This window comes from Protomyctophum bolini, assembly GCF_963924005.1.
Source record: "Protomyctophum bolini genome assembly, chromosome: 3".
NCBI classification, from domain to species: Eukaryota; Metazoa; Chordata; class Actinopteri; order Myctophiformes; family Myctophidae; genus Protomyctophum; species Protomyctophum bolini.
The window spans coordinates 48382116-48407688 of record NC_137864.1 but is presented as its reverse complement, the minus strand read 5'-3'; the positions used below and the strand labels follow the sequence as shown (position 1 = coordinate 48407688).

The 25573-nt window shown below is 42.9% G+C and overlaps 1 protein-coding gene across 2 annotated transcripts in view; it reads right to left on the bottom strand.

Moving 5' to 3' along the window:
• Window positions 1-14467, bottom strand: part of glis2a (GLIS family zinc finger 2a) — a 35093-nt gene extending 20626 nt beyond the window's left edge. For both annotated transcript variants that reach the window (XR_013963861.1, XM_080760153.1), the window contains exon 1: window positions 13987-14467. The gene's annotated coding sequence lies outside the window, so the exon portion shown is untranslated. The remainder of the gene's footprint in view (window positions 1-13986) is intronic.
• Window positions 14468-25573: the final 11106 nt, after the last annotated feature.

The window sequence follows — 25573 nt, the reverse complement described above, 5'->3', positions numbered from 1 at the left end:
CACCCAACCCACTATACATAATGCGGGTGGAGGTATTACCCGTGGACGTGTTGATGCTATCTTGTCCACACAGGTTTAGGACAGACCTCAGACCAGCCGCAATGCCAATTCTGTTTGATAGAACGTGTAATAGAGCGCCGCAGGCCCGCCCCCTTTCAGAAAAGCGAGTGGCCCAGGAAATGAAACCCCAATGCATTCTCCCATCGGCACTTCTAATATAATTTATTTAAAGACGGTTACGCCGCGGACAAAGCCAACTCGGATCGTGACGAATCATGACAATGAACACAATGTTTTGGGCCGATCAAATCATTAGAAAGAAGAAAAGAAAGCCAGGAGACAACACTATTTGTTTTGTTTTTCGTCTTATAAATTATTTGATCGGCCCAAAACATTGTGTTCATTGTCATGATTCGTCACGATCCGAGTTGGCTTTGTCCGCGGCGTAACCGTCTTTAAAAGTCATTCAGCCAATCACAATTTGCATTCTCACTTTTCCGTCTTCACTTTTGTCTTCAATGTTTGTGTTTACACAAACACGGAAAGCTGGGCATAGGAGGGGCAAGGGCCCCTCAAAAATATAATTTATGGGATTTGGGGGTTTTCAGGCATGAAGGGGTTAATATGCATTCATTAATAATGCATTAATCAAATATAATGTGCAATATCCACATTCATAAACACTGTAGAAAGAACATTTGATGCATTCAGAGTAGACCAAGTATTTTTGCATTCAATAATATAAAGCTTTATTTTGGGGGATTTGTTTGTGTTTCGGGCATTAAAGGCTTAATTAAAAAAAATGCTCAAGGGATATCAATGGGCATCCTCTTGATTATTGTTAAGAGGTGACCCCAAGCTACGAGAATCAGTTGAGATAAAAAACTTTATTTCACCCCCACGGCTCCCAGACTACCCCACACACACACACACACACACACACACACACACACACACACATGTGCATATGTGCACATGTGCATACAAAATTGCACAATTGTGGGCGTGTAGAATAGATAATTTAGAAGTACTTTAGAAATATAAATTGACTTGTCTTTTAGTTCTACCCTTGTCCATTAGTCCCTCCCTGGCATTTTAGTATAGTTTTTATTTGTTGTTGACAAAATTGTCAGTATATTTAGTCATAGTTTTAGTCATCGAAGCTCATTTTTATAGTATTTGTTTTATAGTTTTCATCCCTGAAAAAAGGTCGTCGACGAATATTTTAGTTTTAGTCAACAAAAACAACACTGCATGGTGATTGGTTTCAGTATTGTAACGCCCAAACTATGCCTACATGCATAATGTAACGGGTAGCGGAGGTGTTTTAGGGATTTAGGCTGTGGCACAAGATAGCAACTTTTACGGGGGAACACCTCTTGTGCAAATGACGGATGTAGTGTCTCTGATGCAAGATGGTGCAAGATAGCATTTGTCTCGTTGAGTTCTTTGCCCACCACGTACCATCTGTTGCACCACCTCTCCCATGAACTCTCCTGTGCTTCTCCTGCGGTTGTGGAGCAGGAGCCATCTTGTGTGTTACATTACGGCTAATCCTTTACGGTATAGGTATATAGCAGCACACACAGCAAAGTCCTGTGTTCATTTAACCAATTTTAGGCGGGAAACCCTTTTGGTCGATACCATTACGTTATACTTTAGCTATTAAAAAATAGCAGATCTACAAGCTCATAGCGCGCCACCGAGTGGCACGCTACGAGCTTGTAGGTCTGCTATTTTTGAAAAACCGAAGAACGACTGACATAGAAACATAGCTTTTTCAGAAAACTGTCATTTTCAAACAGGCATTTTTAGAATCTGATCTCAGGTCAGAATGGGTTAACTCTGAAAGTGTCAGCATGGACGTAACACAGGTCTCCTGTTGGAACCGAATCCGGGGACAGTGCAATGACGCGGTCTGTGTACTGTCCGGTAATCTACCTGCTTGCCCTATAACTCAGTCACATCTAACTGAAAACACAACCCTGGTTGGAGGAAAAGATAGACTACCTAATGTTTCAATATAATGACTAAAGTCAGGTATAGGCGCTAACGACCACAGGTTTACTGTATGCTGATTTAGCAATCAAAAGACAAACAAAAGACAAAAACATGAATAATGGTAGAGAATCGTTCGTTTGGACATTTTTAAGGTGGGTTTGTTAAGTGCTTTTTGGGGAGAGGGGGCGTTAAGATTGTGCTCCGAAAATAGCAGATATACAAGCTCACAAACGAATCGCATCCTCAATGCCTTGCATGTGAACTTGTATAGGTCAGCTATTTTCAGCATGTGACACTGTCGTATACCGTGAAGTATAAATGAGATAAATGAAGGACTTTGTGATGGGTTAGAATATGAGGAGATTCCCATGCAGGGACAGGGCTGTGGTGTTACCCCAGGATCAGTGAGGAGATTCCCATGCAGGGACAGGGCTGTGGTGTTACCCCAGGATCAGTGCCCGCTCCTTGTTTTGTTTTATTTTGTTTTGGACTCCCTTGATCTTCCCATCCCATACATCCTTATAACTCATTCTGAACGGGAACCCATTTTGGTGTTGGCATCATGTTATGCTTTAGCTATTGAAAAATAGCAGATCTACAAGCTCATAGCGCGCCACCGAGTGGCGCGCTACAAGCTTGTAGGTCTGCTATTTTTGTAAAAATCGAAGAACGACTGACATTTTTAGAATCTGATCTCAGGTCAGAATGGGTTCATCAGACCAGTGTGTGTCCAGTGGAAACCTCGTATGAATCTGATCTCAGGTCAGAATGGGATAAGGTATTACGCAATGCCTCTGCAGCGGCACAAAAAATGACAGGAGTCCTTGTTTTTGTGGCCTGGCAGGGGGCGGGGCACTCTCCAACAAAGACAAAAGAGGAAAATTGTAAAAAGTAAAAAACAAAACAAAAACAAGAAACTGAAAGACGGCTGGAAGGACTGCATGGGAACCAAGACGCTAAAGATCACACTTGTGTGAAGTGAGGGGCGCCTCACTCCTTTAAACAAACATGGTACTCTAAAGTTTAGAGTACGATGTTTGTTTAAAGGAGTGGTTGTTTAGAGTCCATAGACTTGGCCACCACTCTGTTTGTTTAAAGGAGTGGTTGTTTAGAGTCTAAACAACCATTAGAGATCCATAGACTTGTTTAAAGTGCTCTAAACAAACATTAGAAAAAGTCCCTAGACTTGACGTAATGTCTGAAAGCTCAAGACTCAAAATATAATAATTCATGTGAAAGAAAGAGAGAGGTGGGAGGAGGAGTTGTGCCAAGAGGGAAAGAACAAGGACGGAGGGAGGGAGGGAGGGAGGCAAGGAGAGAGAGGCATGAAGGGAACAGCAGGGGAGACCTCTTACCTAGCCACCCATGGACAATAGCCAGTAACCACAGACCCTCAGGCACTGCAGGGAGTGATGGAGAGAGCGAAGAAAACAAACGCTGCTATATCAAACTTAACCAGATACTGTACATGCAAGGTAGAAATAATCCAGGCATGAATAGAGGAACACTTGGTTTAATTATCGATACCAATTTATTTCAGAAACCATATAGCAGGGGGGGGGGGGGGGGGGGGTTTCCATGATGGCCCACGGGGTAATGAAACTCACCCAGCACACAATGTTCTTTAATGGTGAGGGGAAGGAAAAATATGTTTTCTGTGCCGTTTCTTTTTTTTTCCCTCTTTTTTTTAACATCTTTTCTTTTGTGGCAACAAAATGACACAAATGAAAAAAAGAAAGACCAACAGGTGCCAAATGGCACACAAGATAAAGGAGAGAGGTAGAGTGCATGAAAGAGAGAGAGAGAGAGAGAGACAGAGAGACAGAGTGAAAGAGGAGTGTGGGAGTTAGCGCGTGGGCTCTCTCTCCCATTCCTCTCCCATTATTTGTTGCTCTGTTCTCCTCCCTCTCTCTCTCTCTCTCTCCCCTCAGCAGTGCAATGTCTCTCTCTCTCTCTCCTCAGCAGTGCAATGTGATGCAACTCTCAAGCCCCGGTCTGCAATCGTTGCTGATAGTGCCTGCAGCGTGTCTCACACTGACACTGGCGTCTTCACTACTTAACTGTTTGGTTAAGAGGGGGGGGGGGGGGGGGGGATGCTGCAAGTACCAAGACAGGGTGTTTTTATCGCTCCATTTTCAAAAAACTATTTTCTTTGCCTTTCTTTCTGTTCCTACTGAACACTGGGGATGTCACTGTGTACGCCTCCCCGAGTGTGATTGAATTCTCAGAAACCAACAACACACTGACTATAGACACTGAAGAGAAGTCAGTTTGTTGTCTTTCAGTGCAGCTGGAGCCAATCATTATTTAATCAGGTTTTGCTTAAGTTAAAACCTGAGCCCATAGCTCTCAGTTACTTACACCCCCATAAGGGGCCATTTGGAACCCCCTCAAGGAACGATGAGGGTCCCTCCCTGGACCACAAGTTGAGACCCACCGATATAGCAGAGTGTTTCCAGGCAAAGTCGTCAAAGTCGTACGATTTGTCTCACACGTCACCGCAGTGAAATTTGTTCTCCGCATTTGACCCATCTCTTGGAGCGGTGAGCCGCAGCCAAGGAGCGGTGAGATGCAGCGTGCGCCGCGCTCGGGAATCATTTGATTAGTAGATTTGACCCCCCCCAATCCAACCCTTTGATGACCAGAGTGCCAAGCAGGGTCTTTGGTATGACCCGGCCGGGAATCGAACCCCGACCTCCCAGTTTCAGGGCGGACACTCTAACTCTGGTCAGTGGCCTCGTCAGTGTGAGCACAATATCAGCACCCAGACCCAATTTCTTTGCAATATGGCTGCTGTGCATATAGAGCACATAACAAGCTTCTAGGTACAGTCCCAGGCAGCACTGCCAAGTCAACATATGAGTAGTGTGGCTTGGGTAGATGTGTGTACTGGCAGGCTAGCTGATGGTAGGTGTGGCGTGCCACCGACCGCAGCAATCAATCTCCCTGGTCTTCTAGTGCATTGTTGCCTGGCTGATACTGACAATAAGCCACTACTACCGACAGTATTTAATCTCCAGAGTCTGCCCAGGGATATACAGTAATGCTCAAAGCTTCTCTGTTTAGCTTCCCAGACAGATTTCATGGTGCATGTGCGTGTGCGTGTGCGTGTGTGTGTGTGTGTGTGTGTGTGTGTGTGTGTGTGTGTGTGTGTGTGTGTGTGTGTGTGTTTGCGTGTGTGACAGGAATTGGCAAAATCCCTCAGCTTGGCATATCAGGATTATGACACATGGAGCGTTTGGGTGGAAGCTGGGGGTGAGAGCACCAGATGTGAGGAGAGAGACACATTCTTCTTGGGTAGAGTCTATGGACGAGTTAAGACTGTGTGTGTGTGTGTGTGTGTGTGTGTGTGTGTGTGTGTGTGTGTGATATCCATGCATTGTTGTATATATCTCACATCTTCCAACTCACCTGTCAACCCCCCCCCCCCCCAAAACACACACACACACACACACACACACACACACACACACACGCGCGCACAGTATGTGTCGTTCTACTCACATCACTTCCTGGACGTACATGCCACATGATACCATCACATGTATTGTTACCCATTTCATCACTTAAACCCTACTTGGAGCTTTGGGTGCATGGGTAGGCTATAGTATATATACCCAGTGTACATGTCCAAGTGTCCAAATAATTTACTTCGTTGTGCTGGGGTCCATGTGGTTATTTAAACTCACCCTAACCCTAAAGACCTACAGCCTACACAAACACCATGACATGATTTAGAGTTTAGAATCTTTAGACTATGCTATGGGGAGAGGGTATGTGGAGGTTGGGGGACTCCCTTGTTTGCTGAGCCTGGGAGTCGATGGACGCTGATGGGGACGTTGTTTATATATAACTCTATGGACGACTAGACCGCGACGGAGGCACCGCCGTCTCAAGGCAACTTGAGCCACGTGACGTGAGACGCCACCGAGCGAGCCAAAGCCAGTGATTTGCCGTGTAGAACGTTGCGAAGTTCGCTTTAAGCCGACTCAGGGCCGGTCGAGTTGTGACCCGATAGGCAGAGAATAGTAAATAATGTTCTGGCGAGAGCGTTTTTTCCCTGTAACCCCGCCCTACTAGTAGTAGCCGGCGTTGTAAAACAATTAAAGGGGGTGTCAGTGATTTCAGTCAAAAACCCTTAGGTTTCGTTTTTGCCTTGGGACACAAGCTTTCATCCAATCAGGATACAGAACAAAAACGAAACCTAAGGTTTTTTGACCCCCAGGGGTTAACTGGGGACAGGGAGGAACTCCTTATATGGTCAGCACACTCTATAGTAGAGAGGATTATCACAACAAAACAAAAAAATAAGTGATATTTGAATTAAGTGAAATCGCTGACTCTACCTTTAAGCGTCCCATCAGTGCCCATCAACTCCCAGGCTCCGCAATTAAGGGAGTCCCGTGGAGGTTGGTATGACTTTACAGGGAGGCAACCAGAGACCTAGAGGATAGCCCCACCTAAACATGGCTTACCTACCGTTTGTCATTTGTGAGATGCGGTTTATCCATGTCTAGCTCTGGAAATATTCAGATTCTTCTTGCTTAGATTTTTACAGTGACTGGTTTGAGTATTTGGGTTTATAAGAATACTTTACAAACCATTTCTGGGACTAATCCATAGCCATAATGATAAAATATAAAGGAAGGAGGCAAAATATTTAAGTAGCCACAGCAATCGGTGCCTGTGGCCGTGGGAGACTAGCAGTGTGAAAGAATGCTATACTTATTATTATTATTATTATTATTATACATGCGTATCTGTTTTGCAATCTATTGAATAATGATAGTATTTCAAAATGTCAATACTTTTACTTCTACTCCACTACACCTCAGAGGCAATTATTTGAAAACTTTAGTTACTAGTTAGTTACTTTGGAGATTTTGATTATTATTAGAAAACATACATTTACTGTACAACTTCAGCCCTATTTAAACTTTGGCTATAATGTGACACGTTGTGAGCTTGTAGATTCTTCTATTTTCAAAACCTTTTTTAGACATGATAACTTGTGAAAAGGGACATTCTGACATCTCATCAAGTATCAAGTACTTTTACTTTTGGTGCTTGGTAAAGCATATTTTGATGACAATACTTTTGCACTCAAGTACATTTTGATTACTATAGGCTTTTACTTGTTACATTGTAATTTCTGCTTTGCACTATTGATATACTGTACTTTGCCCCCATCCTCTTTTCATTCTCATTCTCTCTTTGTCCTAAGCTTTCTCCTCCTCCCGGACCTCATGCATGGCCTCCCATCTCTTGATAGCTCCACTCCACCGGTCCGACACCGGCCTTTCTCTCATGCCCCCCCCCCCGTCCGCGAGCCGCCACCACCACCACCCCCACCCCCAAACCCCACCACCGCTTGGCAAGCAGACAAAGTCAACACAAATACTACTCCACTCCTCTGCTGCTCTACTTCCACCTTTCACTCCCTACATCCCTCTCTCTCCTGTCTTCACTCTGTCAGTCTGCAAACCCCACCCTGCTGCTTTCATCCAAACCGCCTCCCTCTCTATGCACACGGGGAGAGAGAGAGAGAGAGAGAGAGAGAGAGAGAAAGTTGGAGAAAAACAAAGATATCAGATGAGAGGTACCACCAGGGATACCGAGAAATGTGAGATTGTTTTAAACAAGTTCTATTTTATACTTTGTCGTATACGATGGGGTCAAGCAGGTAACAGAGTGGTGGAGGGGGGGGGGGGGGGGGGGGGGGCGGGTGGCGTTGAGAGAATGATAGTAAATACAAGATAAAAACAAAAGGGGAGGACGCCTCTCTCGTTATAAAATCTGAGCATAGGAAAACGTCAGTGAGTGGTAGGAGGGAGAGAGAGAGAGAGAGAGCTTTGAACCATCATTGTCAGGAATTCATTTCCCTAGACAGAGCCAGACCCACAGCAGTCTGCATCCCAGAATTCTCTCTCTCCTTCTCCCCTTCTTTCTTTCTGTCTGTCTCTCTCTCATTCTTGTGCTCTGTCATCCAGACCTCAAACACACAAACATATGCGCCTCACATTCCTATGTGCAGAGTAGATTCACCCAATTTGTTTCCACTGCAAAATAGTACTTACGTGTGCGTGCATGCGTGCGTGCGTGTCTGTGTGTGTCTGCATAAGTGCACATATACTTGTGTGTGTGTATGTACGTACGTACGTACGTGTGCATGTGTGGCCCACGTGAGCCAAGCCAGTAAATAATAACCAGTCCCAGCTGTACTGTATGCAGTACTTTCAGTCTCCCTGCATAGCTAAGCGTTGCTGTCGGGCAGAAAACCTCTTATCTCTATATTTTAACTTTTCGGGGTTTTTTCATAAATGAATGTCATATACTTCATCATACAGTGAGTGTCGCTCAACGGTAGTGAGCTGGGCGTTGTGAGCCTGTAGATCGACTATTGTCACTTCTTTTAATCGTTTTTGTTTTATAATAATAAAAAGGAAACATTTGGACATACAAGGTTTCCACCCGACACCAACGATAGGCAAAGAAATGGAGGGAGAAGGAGGAGAGACAGAGAGAGAGAGAGAGAGAGGTTGAAGAAATCGCAGCTCCAACTGAATACTTGAATAAGGAGGAGGAGACAGGCACGCAACAGACAGTAAAACAATAACTTTGGGACAGATATTAACAGAGACTGGCAGCACAACTACTGTATGCCACAGGCAGTATACCCAGCTAAAACCAGAGCATAAAAAAAATGCAACCCCATATTATACTCTCAGAGTTAAATCAACAACACTTCAGATTCTTGCTTCGCCGTGAGCTGCCACCCTGCATGAAACAATTTAATAAAACACCAAATGGGTTTGAGTGGAGGGTTTCACTATTGCATGACCTAAAAATGGTAACGTGGAGGCATTTCTGCCCCGGGGGGAAATCACAGTGCAGGTGAACAAACATTGCAACACTTCCTCCTTCAGATTCTTTTAACTCTTACTTTAAAGTAAGTGCTATAAGTGATCATTCCCAGCTATTTGCAGAATGTGGTGCTTTAACTTATGCAACATTTTCTTCACCCTCAACTTTGGAATTCTGCGCGTGACAGCATGTATAGCCGTAGCCTAAATGGGGTTAAAAGGTGTAAGGTTTTCCCCACCACTTAGCAAAGCGAAAGATTACAACTACAAGATAAGAGAAGAACAGACAGACAGACAGACAGACAGACAGACAGACAGACAGACAGACAGACAGACAGACAGACAGACAGACGGGAGGGGTGGTAGAGTCGGGAATGGTATAAGTAAGTTGGGAACAGTGGAAAACTTTGCAGGGAGTTTCGCCACCATGCAACAGGCCAACGTCAGAGAGATGAAATGAGAACAGGGACTGCGGATGATGATGAAAAAGGAGGCAAGAGCTGACAGTCTGTCCTTTGTTCCGCTGAGCCGGGCCTGGGGAGGGAGCGAGGTGGACGCGGTCCATTTCTACAAGCCTACACCCTGCTCCTGACGGCCGACTCCTTCTTCTTTGCACTCGTATTTCCCTCCTTTTTCCCCGAGACATAATTTTTTTCTTCCTCTCATATCCTGTTTTTCTCCCTTTATGCCTTCTTTTTTTCTTTTCCACTCCCTCTCTTGACTTTTTTTTTTTTTCCGAGGAGGTCAGTATTTTGTTTGAGGTTCTCGCGGCCCCTAGAAAAATGCCCCGTCTTCCGATACAGCGAGACCCCCGAGGTGAGAGGGAGCGAGACGTTAAGAGGAGAGTATGGGAGTGTTAACCCTCATGGTTTATAATTCATCGCACAGCAATGGTTTGCGTGTCGAATGTAGCCGATACACAAGCTCACGATGTGTGGCATCGCAGTTCAGTGCCAAGCTTTGTGAGCTTGTAGATCTGCTGCTTTTGTAGAATAGATTAAGCCAGTGGTTCTCAAACATTTTATACATTGAGATTCTTTATTAGGAATAATTAACCCCTTGAGATGCAGCGTCTTGTTTTAGAGGGGGGCCTAAATCCCATCTTAAAAGTGTTGTGACATGGATCCCCAGAAGAGATGATTGTGTTAAAAGCTTTATAAATTAGCATTTTCAGAAGATTAAAAAAGGTTCAAAAAGCAGATCTACTATTTTTTCTAATTTTTGTTCGCATCGTGAGCTTGTAGATCGGCTATTTTTGAAATGAGTACTAAAGTACTAAATTGGGTTAAAGTGGTTAAACTGATCTTACGCCATGCGTTAACTAATTGGCCTGGGGACTCCCTGGAACCAACGCAAGGACCCCTGGGGGTCCCCGGACCCCACTTTAAGCATTAGGGAGGAAGAGAGAGCGAGAAGAAGAGGTGGTGGTTGGGGTGGGGGCGGTTCGTGGTAAGGTCCGCGGAATTCTGTCTGTGTTTGTTTTGGAAATGAACACACGGGTGCATGGCTCTCGAGAGGATAATGGAAAAGAGAAGAAGGAAGAAGGGAACGTTTGTGTGTGTGTGTGTGTGTGTGTGTGTGTGTGTGTGTGTGTGTGTGTGTGTGTGTGTGTGTGCTCCCACAGGTAGCTGCCACATGCTCACAGTAAAATTAATTCAATGTTCATTGAACTCTGAGGACAGTGGACCTCATGTAAATTAACACTGAGGAGGATTTTATGTGACTGACACAAGGCCTATCTGAGTGTGTGTGTGTGCGTGTGTGTCTGTTCATTGTTGTTGAATGTGCATGCGAGATAATCCTGCGCTGGCACAACCAGGTATATGTTTCTGTGTGCGCACGGCCGTGCGTGCATGCCTCCCTGTCTATGTATGTGCGTGCATGCCTCCCTGTCTATGCATGTGCGTGCATACCTCCCTGTCTATGCATGTGCGTTTGGAAATGGTTGCAGGCTAAATAATATGTGGCTGCAGTTGTTTTGTTCTTTCAGCGTGTATGTAAAACAGCAAAGAAGACAGAGATGGGGAGAGGGGGTGCAGGAGGAGGAGGAGGAGGACGTGAATGAGAAATTCCTAGGATGGGAGAGGGGGGGAGGACCAGGGAGCCGGTGGTTAGTTAGCGGTTGGAGTCTAAGAAGAGAAAAATGAATGCCTGGTCCAGGGCTGGGCCCAAGCACGACACCACAGCCAGCCAGCCAGACCCAGCCGGGGAGAGGAGAGGAGAGGAGAGGAGAGGAGAGGAGAGGAGAGGAGAGGAGAGGAGAGGAGAGGAGAGGAGAGGAGAGGAGAGGAGAGGCCAAAGTATAAGGCCTTCTCCTTCCCTCCAATGGCAGCTCCACCCTCCTCCCCCCGCATGGGGGCCCGTTACTCTTGCCTCTCTGCTGCAGGGGAGACATGGGGAGTGGTGGGGTTTTTTTTTACGGCTGGGCTGAACCCACTGAACTCTCATGTACAAACACCAGAGAAAGTAGTGAGACAACAGGGCTTATGCCCCTTGCAGCCACACAAGGGCCTTCAGTGGGAGTTTTAAGGCCTTGCTGCACCCGAGGAGAATATCTACGGCCCGGGGGCGATATGACTTTAAATCAATATCAGGCTTATTTCAAACGTTTTGCCTCGATTGCGATGAATGAATTATTAAATAGGAAATTGTGATAGCACACAATTTTTGTACGCTATCATTATGCAACGCAGGATATTTAGTCGGAAAGAATATATATTTGTGTCAATTTGTTGGTATATGTAAGGGGAGGGACCTGCCTTTCGATTAATCGATTAACCTACATAAACAGGATTAAGTTGGTTATTGGTACTAAATATTGGTTTTGATATATTTTCAGTTAATTGCCCGCAGCCTTCTTCACCATTAGTCTGACCCGTCGGACCGTTCCTTACCTGGGAGTTTTACATGCACCCACTGAGGGTTATGTGCTTTGCATTGCATTGCATTGTGGGTGAAAACCATCAGCAGAATCATGTCTATATAGTAGTATACAGGTAGTCTAATATTCTGATAGTTATCACTGCTATATGAAGTGTTTGTTCAGTAACAGGGGTCTCTCAATCTCTTTAGATCTGCCATAGCTTCAGTCAGTTTGTATTATTATATTTTTATCATATTTATTCTCTTTCTTTCTTTTTCATTGTGGGGAGGGCGATGCAAAAAAACACCATGCTTTTACACACACACACACACACACACACACACACACACACACACACACACACACACACACACACACACAACACACATGCACACACAGAGCAGGCCTCCCACCCTGTCCCTCCCTTCGGAACAGACAGTGTGTGGGTGGATTTGAGAACAGAGAGGGGGGGGGGTACATATGACTGTAACTGTAACGGGCCGACACACCCCAAAAACAACACAGGAAAAGTGAGCTAGGCTCTGAAAACCCCTTCAAGAGTCCATCCGTGAGTGAGTGAGTGTGTGAGTTTGTCCACCTTCAGGAAACGGGCCTGATGCAACAGCACTGCAACCTGCATATCAAAGCTGTCGGGCAGAAACCTCTTATCTCCATATTTTAACTTTTTTGTTTTATTTTTTTTCCATAAATCAACGCCCTACTTTGTCACACAAAACTTTTAGCAAAATAGGCCGATCTATATTAAAGCTCAAAAGGCGGCATATTGAAAAGTTTTTAGCTTGTAGATTTTTGTTACTTTGAATTTGAATTAAGTAGGTTTTGGACATAATATGAGGTTTCCACCCGACAGCAACGACATCACAGCTGTGGAATCCCAGAGAAAATAACTTCTTTACTTCCAGTAAAAAAACTAACTTTTCAGTCTCTTTAGAACAGTGGTTCCAATTTTTCCCGTGATTCTGAGAGTGTACAAATTAACTGTCAGAGTTAAAGGCCTGTACAGTACATTTGTACTGTACACCCTCTCAGACTTAAATGGCTATACCTGTACAGGTTGGAACCTCAGGAACCACTGCTTTAGAATTGTATTGTTTTCAGATATAGATCTGTGCTTTTGTGATTTAATTTGGCCCTTTAGACTCAGAAAACTTGCCGTATAGCCTATACTGGAAGTAAACCCTATTTTGTTCAAACGAAAGCAGGGAAATCACCAAGATTCAAGATGCAAGGTTGTTCAGTGACTGTAGAGAAAGTGTTTGGGGAGCCTTTAGCCTGATTTATACTTTGTCGTAAAACGGTGTTTTGCGGGTCATGAGTTTATAGATTTGCTACTTCAGGTGTGCAACACTGTCCTATGACAGAGCATAAATCATTAGGTTATTATCCATGAGGGAGGGGCAGGAATGGATTTAAGTGTGTGTGTGTGTGTGTGTGTGTGTGTGTGTGTGTGTGTGCGCGCCTGCGTGTGTGTGTGTGCGTGTGCATGTGCTTTGATGCGTGAGACTCAAATAGCCTAGAGTAGACTCACCTCACCTGCACCTAATCCATATAACGTGCTTTCTGAGTCAGACTAGCCTATATACAGTGATGCTCTTGAAATGCATGTCAGCCACACTCACAGACAGACAGAAACAATATTGTCACTGATCAAACCATGACAGTTTCTGGAGCCATTAATTAATTAATGGCTCCAGAAACTGTCACCTGGCTGGCAGTCACCCCTAAGTTACAACGGCCACACACACACAGACACCTGATCAATAATTTCACCCAAATGTACAGATGCAGTTAGTCAAATGTATCACAAATGTTCGCACAAACTTTCATAGGAGAATCTGGTATGTGTAGGTATGTGTGGACATTATTCATTACGGTATAGGCCTATATTATCCTCCATAAGATGACATGATTATAATATATGCATAGACAACCTGCACACAGTGCAGCCTACAGTATACACAGACACATGTATGCACAGATTGCACACACAAACACATGGTCACACAACTCAGTAGGCCTATAGGACGTCATGCATTATAAGCCTTTATGCGTAGGCCTACTACGTGTTGTATCAACACGCATGTCTATGCCTGCCTTAATGACAGTTGTGCTGTTCTATAGCTCTGCATAAAGACAGACAGACAGACAGACAGACAGAGCTAAACAAAAACGCCCCGGTTTAATGTAAATCTGCGTTTAGCCTACAGACAAACCAGATCAACGGGGCTATATGTTTACCTTGTGTAATAGACAGTCTCCACTCAAGCAGTTCTGGGGATAGTCGCGTCCTCTCCACAACCGTCACTTCTCACATACGCCTGGCACAGATTTGCTATTCAAGCGAGTTTGTACGTGTCTTCTCCCGGAACCATCGCAGATAGTTGTCCTTTGAAATCGGCTGATAAAAAATATACGGCGATTTTTTTTGTTTTTGTTTGTTTTCATCCAATCCACGCCGCAAAGAAACGTTTTACCGGTATGTTTACTGTTTCTACGAACTGTAGTGCCTTTTGCGAATAATCGTCAGTTTTCAGTGACATATGAAACCGAAAACGTCGTCTAGTACATTAACGATGGGCTAAGTAAACTTGTTTTGACAAGACTGATAGGAAAAAAATGTTGTAAAAAATATCTGTTAAATGCTGTAGCATATTTCAAATTCCTAGTAAAAAAAGAGAGATATATGCTTGGAGGTGCATCGCCCAGTTGCGACGCTAGTCAACTGGGTCTTCAGTGGGCGGCCAGTCTGTATGGAGAGAGAGAGAGAGGGGGAGAGGGGGAGAGGGGGGAGGGAGAGAGAGAGAGAGAGATGCCAGCATACAGATGCACCTCCTCTTAACTTCCAGCTGTTGACTCTCATGAAGGGATTGTGCTCGCTCTCTCCCTGTGTAGCCTACTAAAGTACAATAATAAACATTTTTAGATCTCAACAGGTTGTTGCATCATTCACAACAGCACCACACTGACACACATGGACGTGTCATATGGACAACAACACCAATTTACCATGGCTGTCAGGCAGGGTGCCAGTCAGTCCACCCACTCCCCAGCTCCCCTCTCTCAGCCTGCCAACTTAATGTCCATCAAAGGCCCTATATTATTCAGTTTATGCATGCAGTAAATGTTTCCAATATAATAGTACAACAGTGGTGCTTTTAGTGGACAATTGGGTTGAGAGAAATTTTTATTTCACATATATGTAGAATGGGTACATTCAGTGTATGGTTTATAATGTGTATAGGCTACAATCAAATGTAAGCATACAATCAAATTCAGAATTGTTTTATTGACTAGAGGACATTCAGTTGACAAATTACAGAATATAAACAATTTAAACAGTAATACAAAATGAGAAATTCTATAACTGTGAGACATGTACAGTAATGTTCTTTGTGAAGTTTGTTATAGAAATCTGTAGATGAGCACTTATACATAGTTGAAACATCAATAATGAGACAGACACAATTCAGAGTTTCAGAGTATTGGAATAGAATGTATTCGAATACGGAGACAGCAGTGAAGCGTTTACAATGGAACACCGTACTGACTCAACACATCTCAGTCAGGTTTCAGCTTAAATACATTATTACCCCCCACCCCAGGGGTGGGTGGGTCTTGTACACATGACATCAGAGACCTCCAGACCACACATGTCACAGGTCACAGAAAACAGAAAACATGGCTTGGTTTATGACGTCCTTAAATGTACAAGCATTCCACATTTCCTTGACAGTTCCCCCATTTATTCATTTAAGAACTCAAAACCAATATCACAACTCTCCGGACGTAGAAGTAGGCGAAACGACCCTGAAATCACATATCAGGTAAAAAAATTCCTACAAGGCTCTCTTTAAGTCTATCAGAGCAACCGCCCTCAGGCCTACGTTACACAGTGCCACCACAGTTTTATAACAACAAACAAGGCGAAGCCGTCCGCTCAGAACTGTCCACCTGCACACTTGACAGTGTGCTGCAGGCGTCACATGGTTAAAACTGCACAGAGCAATCCAAACCGACAGTCTTGTAGCTCCCGCACAGGGCTCAAACACAAAGCACTAGGCTATTGCACATCTCATCCACAAGCTCAGCTTGCAGATTGTCCATCTTTGACCGAACAGCTGCAAACGTCACAGCTTTCCAAAGACCGGAAATTGTCACCGCACAGGCGACGCAGCATCATTCTTCCGAAGCACATGATGAGTCCAGAGTGCCAACAGCACTTATCCCTCATTTAGGAAACCAGCGTGGAGACGTTCGCGGATAGCAGACTAGCCACGCCTCATTATCATAATATCTGAAAACTAAAGGAAACCAGTGTTATACACAAAGGAAATACATATCAATAACCTAACTTAAACTAAACGGAGCCGGGGCATAAGCGTACAGGGCATTCTGTTTCCGCAGGAGCAGTTACAACAAAATCCCTTTCTATTTCTTCAATTGTATCAGTCCTAGTTGGGCCTGGAACTTAAATGCATCACTCAACCATATTGTTCTCCCGTTCAGCCCGAATAACATACAGGCACAATAATTAACAGGCACATTATTATCTTGTATTATCTTGGCATAATAAACTTTACCAGCCTACACCCATTCGGTATCAAATCTAATCATGAATCATGAATCTAATTCATTTATTCAATTAACCCGACTCCGCACAGTAATTCTGAACTTAGGACCTTGTACCGCAATCACCAAATACTGTAGGGTGCATGATTCTGAAATATGACACCCCACATATTATTGATACTTAGCCGTGTCGCCAGATCCACTTCGCAATTTAAGTCATGTTTTTCCCAAACCGACTCTTCTCATTATTGGAGCTGGAAAAAACATACTGACAAACCATTTGTGAAAACCCCTACCCTACCTAGTCACATTACCACTAATTCGAATGTTTGATGGTGGACTCAATACTTTGTAATATGACGGGAATATGATAAATTATATCAACATGGACACATGTATATACTGTATCAGTCAGCTGTTACTTTATAGACGGTTGGTTTCCTACCTGTAAGTTGCAATTAACTAAAGCTCTTTCTCTCAGAGTTATGTACGTAGTCAGCCTGCAAAAACAGAACCTTTTTACTGAGGTGCAATTAAAGTCCTCAGGGGTCTGCGCGAACTTCTTTTCACCTTAACTACAGCTGTCTACCAGCTGACCTCAGCTAACATTCCCACGTCCCTATATATGGCATCATTCAAACAATTGTTGTTCCGCACTAATAGACCATATGACTACAATATAACATACACCAGGTAAAACATGCTATCAGAACATCAAAATGTTACATTTTTACTCATGTAATACTCACAGATTTGACTTCCAAAATCCATGATACTTTTCTCCTGTAAACACAGCAAGAATTTCCGGCGCGCATGCACAATTTCAATTTCAATTCCTGTTAGTCATTTCATTAGTAAATCATGCCACAAAAGTATGAATCTGGACCGCCTCCACCTTGAACCTAAAAAGAAAACCTGGATCAGAACATTCATACAGGAAACATATTACCACAATCGTAGTATTATACCCTAAATACTTTTGTTTATTCGAGGCGTCCCTCGAAATAAACACCTTAACCCAGATCTAAAACAACCAGACACTTACACAGAAAGTCACCCTTCCATGCAGCCTTCCCCCTCTCCACAAGGAGAGGAAGTGCAATAAAGCATTATGGCCTTTGTAGAAATTCCCCAATCCAGTCAAACCACTGCACTGTGTGATTGTCATGTACCAGACCTTTTCCATATGTCCACCAGAACCCGCGTTCCAAAAAATACCCTATGAATAATATCTTCGTCCTATTGTGAATACCCCATTAGCACTGCATCAAAGTTCACAAATTATACTCACATTAATAGTTTAATCAAAACTACACAGGAACACTAATTTTTAGTGCACGCGCATCTCGAGAGCTCAATTTCCCTGCTTTCCTGGGACATAATATTATTTTCCTAGCTCGATTTCCCTATCTTCCTGGGACGTAATATTATTTTCCTATATTTCCCTATGCTGCCTATGAAAATAGTTACTCAAAGTTATAATGACATCTATGTTGTCATGTTGTCAGTGTCTTTTCTCTCTCTTCCTGCTCACACCCCCATTTATTTACTTATTTAAATGACGACTGTATTGCGTTCTCGTGGATATAGTCCATAATTTCATATTTGCAAAACAAATGGCTGGGCTACTTTCCGCTGTACTGTACTCTTACTGTACTGACATTAAATTGAATCTCACCTCATCTCATCTATGACACATTTTCCCTTGAATTCACTGGTTTTGCAGACATACCACAATATAGCTTCAATCAAAACCATCATGTATCATTACAAATACTATACTATTTCAAATCAATTGTTATTTAACAACACTATGCCTGCAATACACTGTACTTACATCCTAATTACTCATCTAACCGATCTAATCTGTAGAGATTTGAGTCTACATCTCTATAGACTTCACCTCACATGACTGTATAGAATCTTAACTGTCCATCTTCTTATTTAATGAGCATATCACTGCACACACATGCTGAAGTGATTCACGATCGATCACTTATCTAATACTTCACTTATCTAATACTACACTATTGAACTCCACTCATTTACATTAGTATTGTAGTATTTGACCTGCTGAGCACCCGATCATAGTATCTTATATACAAGTGAAAAGGTGTACCCATACTCATTCTTCATGCTCTATCTCCGACCGAACCACACTTTCACCACACATCTCTATATGCAAAATAAATTCGCCACCCTCCCCGAACTGACATAGCCTATTTTTTAGCCCTTCAAGTTTCTTATTTACTCTGCAAATATTACTTTTATGAAAATCACGATCGAGCCAGCAGATAAACGGGTGCCACAACACGCCGAGAAACAAGGAATTTAACCACGCTACTTGCATACACTGCAACTCGCTTACAATTCGCAAACCTGGCAACACTGCCTGCCTCTTACGTCACCAGCTCTGTTCCTCCTGGCCTCCGTAGTCCGTCGCGCTCACAATCTGTCGCAGCCATCTTGCTTTTCTTTTGGATGGGCGAGTGGACATTTAATGCTAATAAATTAATTATAGGTCCAGCAAGCAAATCATGATGGTCTGATTGTGCTCAATAGGTCACAATAACATTCCGAAATTAGGTGTTGTGTTTTGTATGGCATTTTCCCCAGTAGTAGTTGCATATCTATCTCAGCTTTTGCCTGATAGCACACATGCTAACGTCAGCAGCCATAGCAACATACAGTGTGCGCAGACATAACATGAGTTGTTTACAACACAAACACACGGCCTTTTAACCACGCAATACACACAACAGCTCGGGAGTTATTAAACCGAACGTGGACGCTGTTTCAGTGTTACATTTGCTGCGCATATCGGAATAATTGTAACGGCATGCATGATAAATGTAACAACGCTAAAAAACACCATTAAACATATCGTTTTCAGCTTAAAGCTATTACATTTCATTGAAGCAACTCCTTAGCATTGTTTTCATACCATGGATGTGATAAGAAAATGTATCAAACATAAGGGAAATATTAAATAGTATCGGGTGTACCAGTACCAGTTTGGCCATTTCTTTTTTTTCAATGGGGCAATACATTGATTAAACAAACGTTTGATTGATTGAGTTGTACAACGTTATACAACCCTAAACTAATTTCAGAATACACTACACGATACAATACCATTTCAGAACATATAATATTGGCCAATATGTCAAATATGTAAATATTACATATAATGGCATTGAATGGAAGCGGACCATTTGTAACACATGTTACAAATGACCCGCTTTTGCAAGTTTTCTTTGCAGTTGCTTACAGACCAGAATGAACGTGAATTCCGTCTAAACACGATGCAAACTAATGAAGAACATAAGCATGAACACATCCATGTGGATTTTTATTCACCAACACCAAAGACAAAAATTGTACCACACATATACTCCAGGTGTAAAATTAGACGCATTTTGAAGGTAAACACTTCAAACTTCAAACTCCTGGCCACGTAGAGTACGTTGCTGTACACATACTGACGCGATGGCGTCATGGTGGCGTTGACCAATCAAGATATAACGTCCATGTTACAACCGTGAAGCGTTACAACCTTGGCGGCTCTCCCCTACATTTGTTACTAACATTAGGTTGTGGCGAAGTAGACACGTGGCCAGCAGATACTGTGTTTTGGACAAACAGGCTAGGTATTGGTGTTGATTTGGGTCAACTGGACAAACAGCGTGGTGTTGTTTTGTGTCTGTGTTTGTGTTGGAGCGCCTCAGTGTGGCCGTACAGGTCATGTGCAACCTCTTCCACAGAGAGATGGAGACACTAAATCTCAGCTGGACAAACATGTTTGCATGCATGCATCGCTGCCTTGCATGCTGTGTGCTACTGTTGAGTCTGTCACTTACTTTGACTGATTTATGGCATTGTCTTTCTGTTAAAATCCAACTATGTTAATTTAAGAACTCTGGGCATATAGGTCATTGTTTATTCACTGTGCACACGTGTAGCCTATTGTATGTCAGACTGTATGTCTGTCCCACAGTCACAATCCTTTAGTACTTAGGCTGTGGAAATATTCAGGACAAAACAATGGTACATTTCCAATAACCCATTCGTTACTACATGTGGAGTCAACTCCCGCCATTTATTTCTTCCCATAGTGCGTGGCAAAGTCGCTCTGGGATGAGTGCGCGCGTAGCGCGCACGAAATTCTAGTGTATTTACATTCATAACAACCTAAATAACCGGCACTAACTTCTGTGTACAGAAGGACGTGGTTTTGTTTGTTTCCTTGACCATGTTGTAAACTAAGTCATAAACATTCTAATAGCGCTAGGCCAGCTGTTTTCCCTATGCTTTGTCAAGTCAAGATCCTGGTCAAACCAAAGTCATATATCCTGGGGCACAAGATTTACAAACCCTTCTTACTATTTTTTCAAATATGCATCTGTCAATTCTCACCAACCCTCTCACCATCACTACAGAGAGAGAGAATACAGTTCCTGCTAGCCACAGAAATCAGCATATGACGCGGAAGATCACACCCATAGTTTCCGAGGTCTCACAAAATCAGATGTCGAAAACATATTCCCCATGTTGTCGCAGATGTCGAAACCATATCCTCTATGTTGTCGTAGGAGTCAGGAACAGCTCTGCCTTGCATTGAACCCATCCTTTTCAAGCTCCATGGGGTGCCCAACCCATCTCTTAGTACCGTTCAGTGTCTCAAAGTCTCAAAGTTCAATGCAACAATCACACTTTCCCACAGTGTGACCTGGAAAAATCAACCCAGTATGCAGCTTGTAGCGGCCCTGTACCCCACTCAAGGTAACAGATCAAGAGTAGGTTTACTTTGACAGATGCATATGTTTTGCACAACTGCAAACAACTATATTCTAAATTTTCACAATCATAGCTGCTATTACTCTAATATATCATATTTGATGTAGGCCTATGTGATGTATTGCCATACTTTTTTATTCTTACCTACTGTAAGTCGCTCTAGATTCTAAGATCGAGCGCTAAATGCCTAATTTGTAAATTGCATTCCAGTTTTCTCTGAATTTCCTTAGATCTTTGCAGAAGATGTCACCTAAATCAATCATCGTCACAATATTCTTATTTGCCAATCAGTGACTAGTTGTTAGCCTGCGTCAGGCCTAAAGAAAGTCCTTAAAAGCTAACATGTTATCCTCGATAAATGCAATCTTTTTTACATGCACATACAGTACATATACCACTATTTATTGTGCCTGTGTCACAAACATACTGTATCAACAACTGACAACCTATTTCCAAATCTGTTAAGGAATTCACACATCTACATCTACATGATCAGGTCTCTGGCTCAAATACCACAAAACTAACTTTTCCCTTACTCTATATAGGTGGGGCCTTGGGGCACACTTTTACGGTCATGCTCCTTATAATCTCCAGCTCGTGGCCTTGTGGTTAGTGTGTCCGCCCTAAGACTGGGAGGTCGGGGCTCAATACCTGGCCGGGTCATACCAAGACTCTAAAAATGGGACCCAGTGCCTCCCTGCTTGACACTCAGCATCAAGGGTTAGATCGGGGGTCCCTGCGACATACGTACTAGCGTCATCTATACTATACTACTACGTCCAGGGGTGTACTTCTACATCAAGCTGCCTCACACTACAGAAACAGGAGATAGGATCCTGCCCTATGAGCCTCATGGCTCGCCAAGGCTACTTACTCCCTATAATCTCACTGGTAAACCTCTCGGGTTATTCATATTTAACATTACAAATAACAAATGACAGTTACAAAGTAACTTTGGGAAGTAACCCTTTAGCCTTTACATTCTTAATAGGGAACACAACTAACTTTGGTCAATTCTTGTCTACGGATGGGTTTTACCCTGCGGTTCACTTTCCTCCTCTCCTGCCTGTAACATGAGCCATGTCACACAGAGGAGCAATAGACAGTAAACTAGTTGCAAGGGGTAATCATCTCACAAAACAGCATGACCCCAGGCTAGCAACACTAATTCTTACCTCTTCATTACTAATCTGACTACATTTCAACAAAATGCTTGTAGAACTGCTATTTTTAAAACTCTTGTCTTATCACTATATCAAACTCATCATCTCAAATTGTAATTACTGTTTACTGTCCTAATAATCTCCTTAAAAGAGAATATAATCCGGGCCCCATATTTTCTACTACTTCTGTAATATTTTTCCATTCAGTTTTATCTTAAAACAGTTTATATTCTGCTTTTCTCGATCTGTCTTCAATTTAAACAACCAATTGCCTCGTGCGTATATCTTACTACACTAACTGACACACTGTCCAATATACTATTAAGCAGACGCTCTCAATCCAGAGCGGTTTACAAGAATGTCCAGACAACTCGCGTATATTTCAGAGAACAGGAGATAGCCTCCTATAATTGCATTCGGCTCTTAACTAACTAACTAACATTAATCAGGGCATGGCCTTTTTAGATTTATATTTTAACCTACGTCAGGTGAGAATATTTGCTCCATATTACTGCTTGGGGAACTTACATGCAATTTACCCAATTAACAAAAACAATGTTAGACCATGAGCTGATCAGAATGAGGCAATACACTATTTTAACAATAGTGATTATAGCTACCATTTTTCATAAAGGCTTAACCCCACACTATAAATTATATAGTGAAGTCAATAGACGAGGCTATTGTATGGTCACTATTATACCTAAATTACTTCTTAGCTCCACGTTCTGACACAGCTCGTCCACAATGCATTTAACTATTAAAAGAACAATGCCCACTATATGTGTTACGAATATGGTTTAAGGAAATCTGTAGATTTCTGCTCCTTCTACAACTATTTGCCTATAAACATGTCACACCATGGTGTCCAAAAACCATTCCAGTAAGGCCTGTGCAGCACCTTAACTTTTGCTCAATGAGCAACAGCTGGGTTCACATGTCACAATGTGGTCAGATATTTTCACTCCAAAGCACTACCTATAGTATTAATATTTTTCCTCATCATACACGTACACGTTTGATCTGATCACTCTTCAGACACACAGTATGTGTTTTAGCATAACTTTCTATACTTTTCCCATTCCCCCTCTAGAGGATTATGACACTTCATATAGAATGGATTCATCTATATCCAGTTACATTAAGTATTAGTTCCATACCTATCTTCACTTTAGGCTCCAGGCTGTTAACTATTTAACACCACTTTTCACAATGACCTCTCACACTCCTTTTCTTCTCATTCTGTCTGCCTCTCTCTCTTACACACACACACATACAGGCAGACCATTCAGCACTCATCAGTTTGTCATGACATTCACATCCATACATAGCGCTTCAAAATTATTTTATGCTCTTGCTAGCAACGGGACCCATAAGGCGAGGATTATAACCTCCCTTCTTAGTAGCTACGAATTTAGGCAAGACAATTTGTCTCCCATAGGCCAAACACTCACAGACATACACTACACGTAGGACAAACACACACACAGCTAGCTTTTTCGTTGCTTCATACACAACAGGATATCCTAGGCAGGACTTCTTCGTCCCCCTCTTTAGACAGCAGCCAACGTAATGAACGATTCATTGAATAGACTACTTTATCAAGAATACTTTGACCCCACACACATAAAATAATTATATGATGTAGTTAACAGATTAAACTGTTATAGGCTCACTATTTCATCAAGATTTTAAGTCATTCAACCAACCAAACACTGTTCCTCAGTCTCTCATATGCACACATGAAAGGCAAAACCTCACAGTTTCCCTCTTTAAATATAGGTAATCTCTAAAGATGCCTATCGTGATCACAACCAAATCATCACTAATACTCCAAAATTCCGAATAGCTCAACTCAGCACAAACACCAAACAGATTCCATGTACTCACGGCGCGAAGTTTGGCCAACAGCAACAGACAGCAGTAGCCACTCCACTCTCCCTCCTGTAGGCCAACACCCCCGCAGCATAGCACCTTTATCACCGGTAGGAACCTCCAACATGTTATAGAAATCTGTAGATGAGCACTTATACATAGTTGAAACATCAATAATGAGACAGACACAATTCAGAGTTTCAGAGTATTGGAATAGAATGTATTCGAATACGGAGACAGCAGTGAAGCGTTTACAATGGAACACCGTACTGACTCAACACATCTCAGTCAGGTTTCAGCTTAAATACATTATTACCCCCCACCCCAGGGGTGGGTGGGTCTTGTACACATGACATCAGAGACCTCCAGACCACACATGTCACAGGTCACAGAAAACAGAAAACATGGCTTGGTTTATGACGTCCTTAAATGTACAAGCATTCCACATTTCCTTGACAAGTTGTAGGCAGTCGAGGAGGCTTGGGAACCACCTATGCTGCTCATTGGCGTCTCCTGACCCAGCTGGTGGTTGTTCCTCATTAAAGCCCAAGAAGAATTAGTTCTGCATGCAGCCTCTTATTTGGGCATTACGCCCCGACCATCTCCAGGACTCAGGAGCACATGCACCTGTACAGCACATATAAACAGGCAACAATAACTGTACAGTACAACAGTACATGCCACACCAGCTGGACCCCGAATATACCCATGCCCGAGTAAAAGATGAGTGGGTGGTCGATGATGCGATAAGACGGGTGCAGCAGGCATCTCTATAGTCACCCCCCTATCAGTCACAAAAGAGAGCAATCATCGTACATCAATCATGACATAACATGTCGATTTGCTCAGACAAATGACGTAAATTCTCCATTCATTGTCAATGGGAATTTAACCCAGCAAGCACGGTCGGGACCTGGAAGAATTAGTGACTGGATTGGGGTCAAACCAAGACTAGTCAGATGTGGCCCAGAATATCACCTGATTTCAACCAACATCAATTCTGCTCACTAAGACGAATGTCCTTGGATGAATCAGAGAGTGAGATCGAGGCCAGATCAACTTAAGTCATATCATAACTAGTCAGATCTGGCCCAGAATAAGCTACCGGTATATATTATTTCAACTGGTGAAGATGTCCTGGAAATGGCGTAAAGATCATCATGACGTCATTTGGCTTGCTGGGAATATTTGTATTGGCCAAAAATAGCCAATTTGCTCGTCCACATATATGACGTAAATTCTCCATTCATTGTGAACGGGAATTTAATGTTTGTGCAAGACGAAAATCTAGTAGTAGCTGAACGCCCCTCAGAAATAGCCGATCTACAAGCTTGCAATGCATCACAAGCTTGTAGATCTGCCTTTTGGGGCGAATGTTCCCCCCAGAATAGGGAAGCTACAGGCTCAAGTGGTTGAACTGT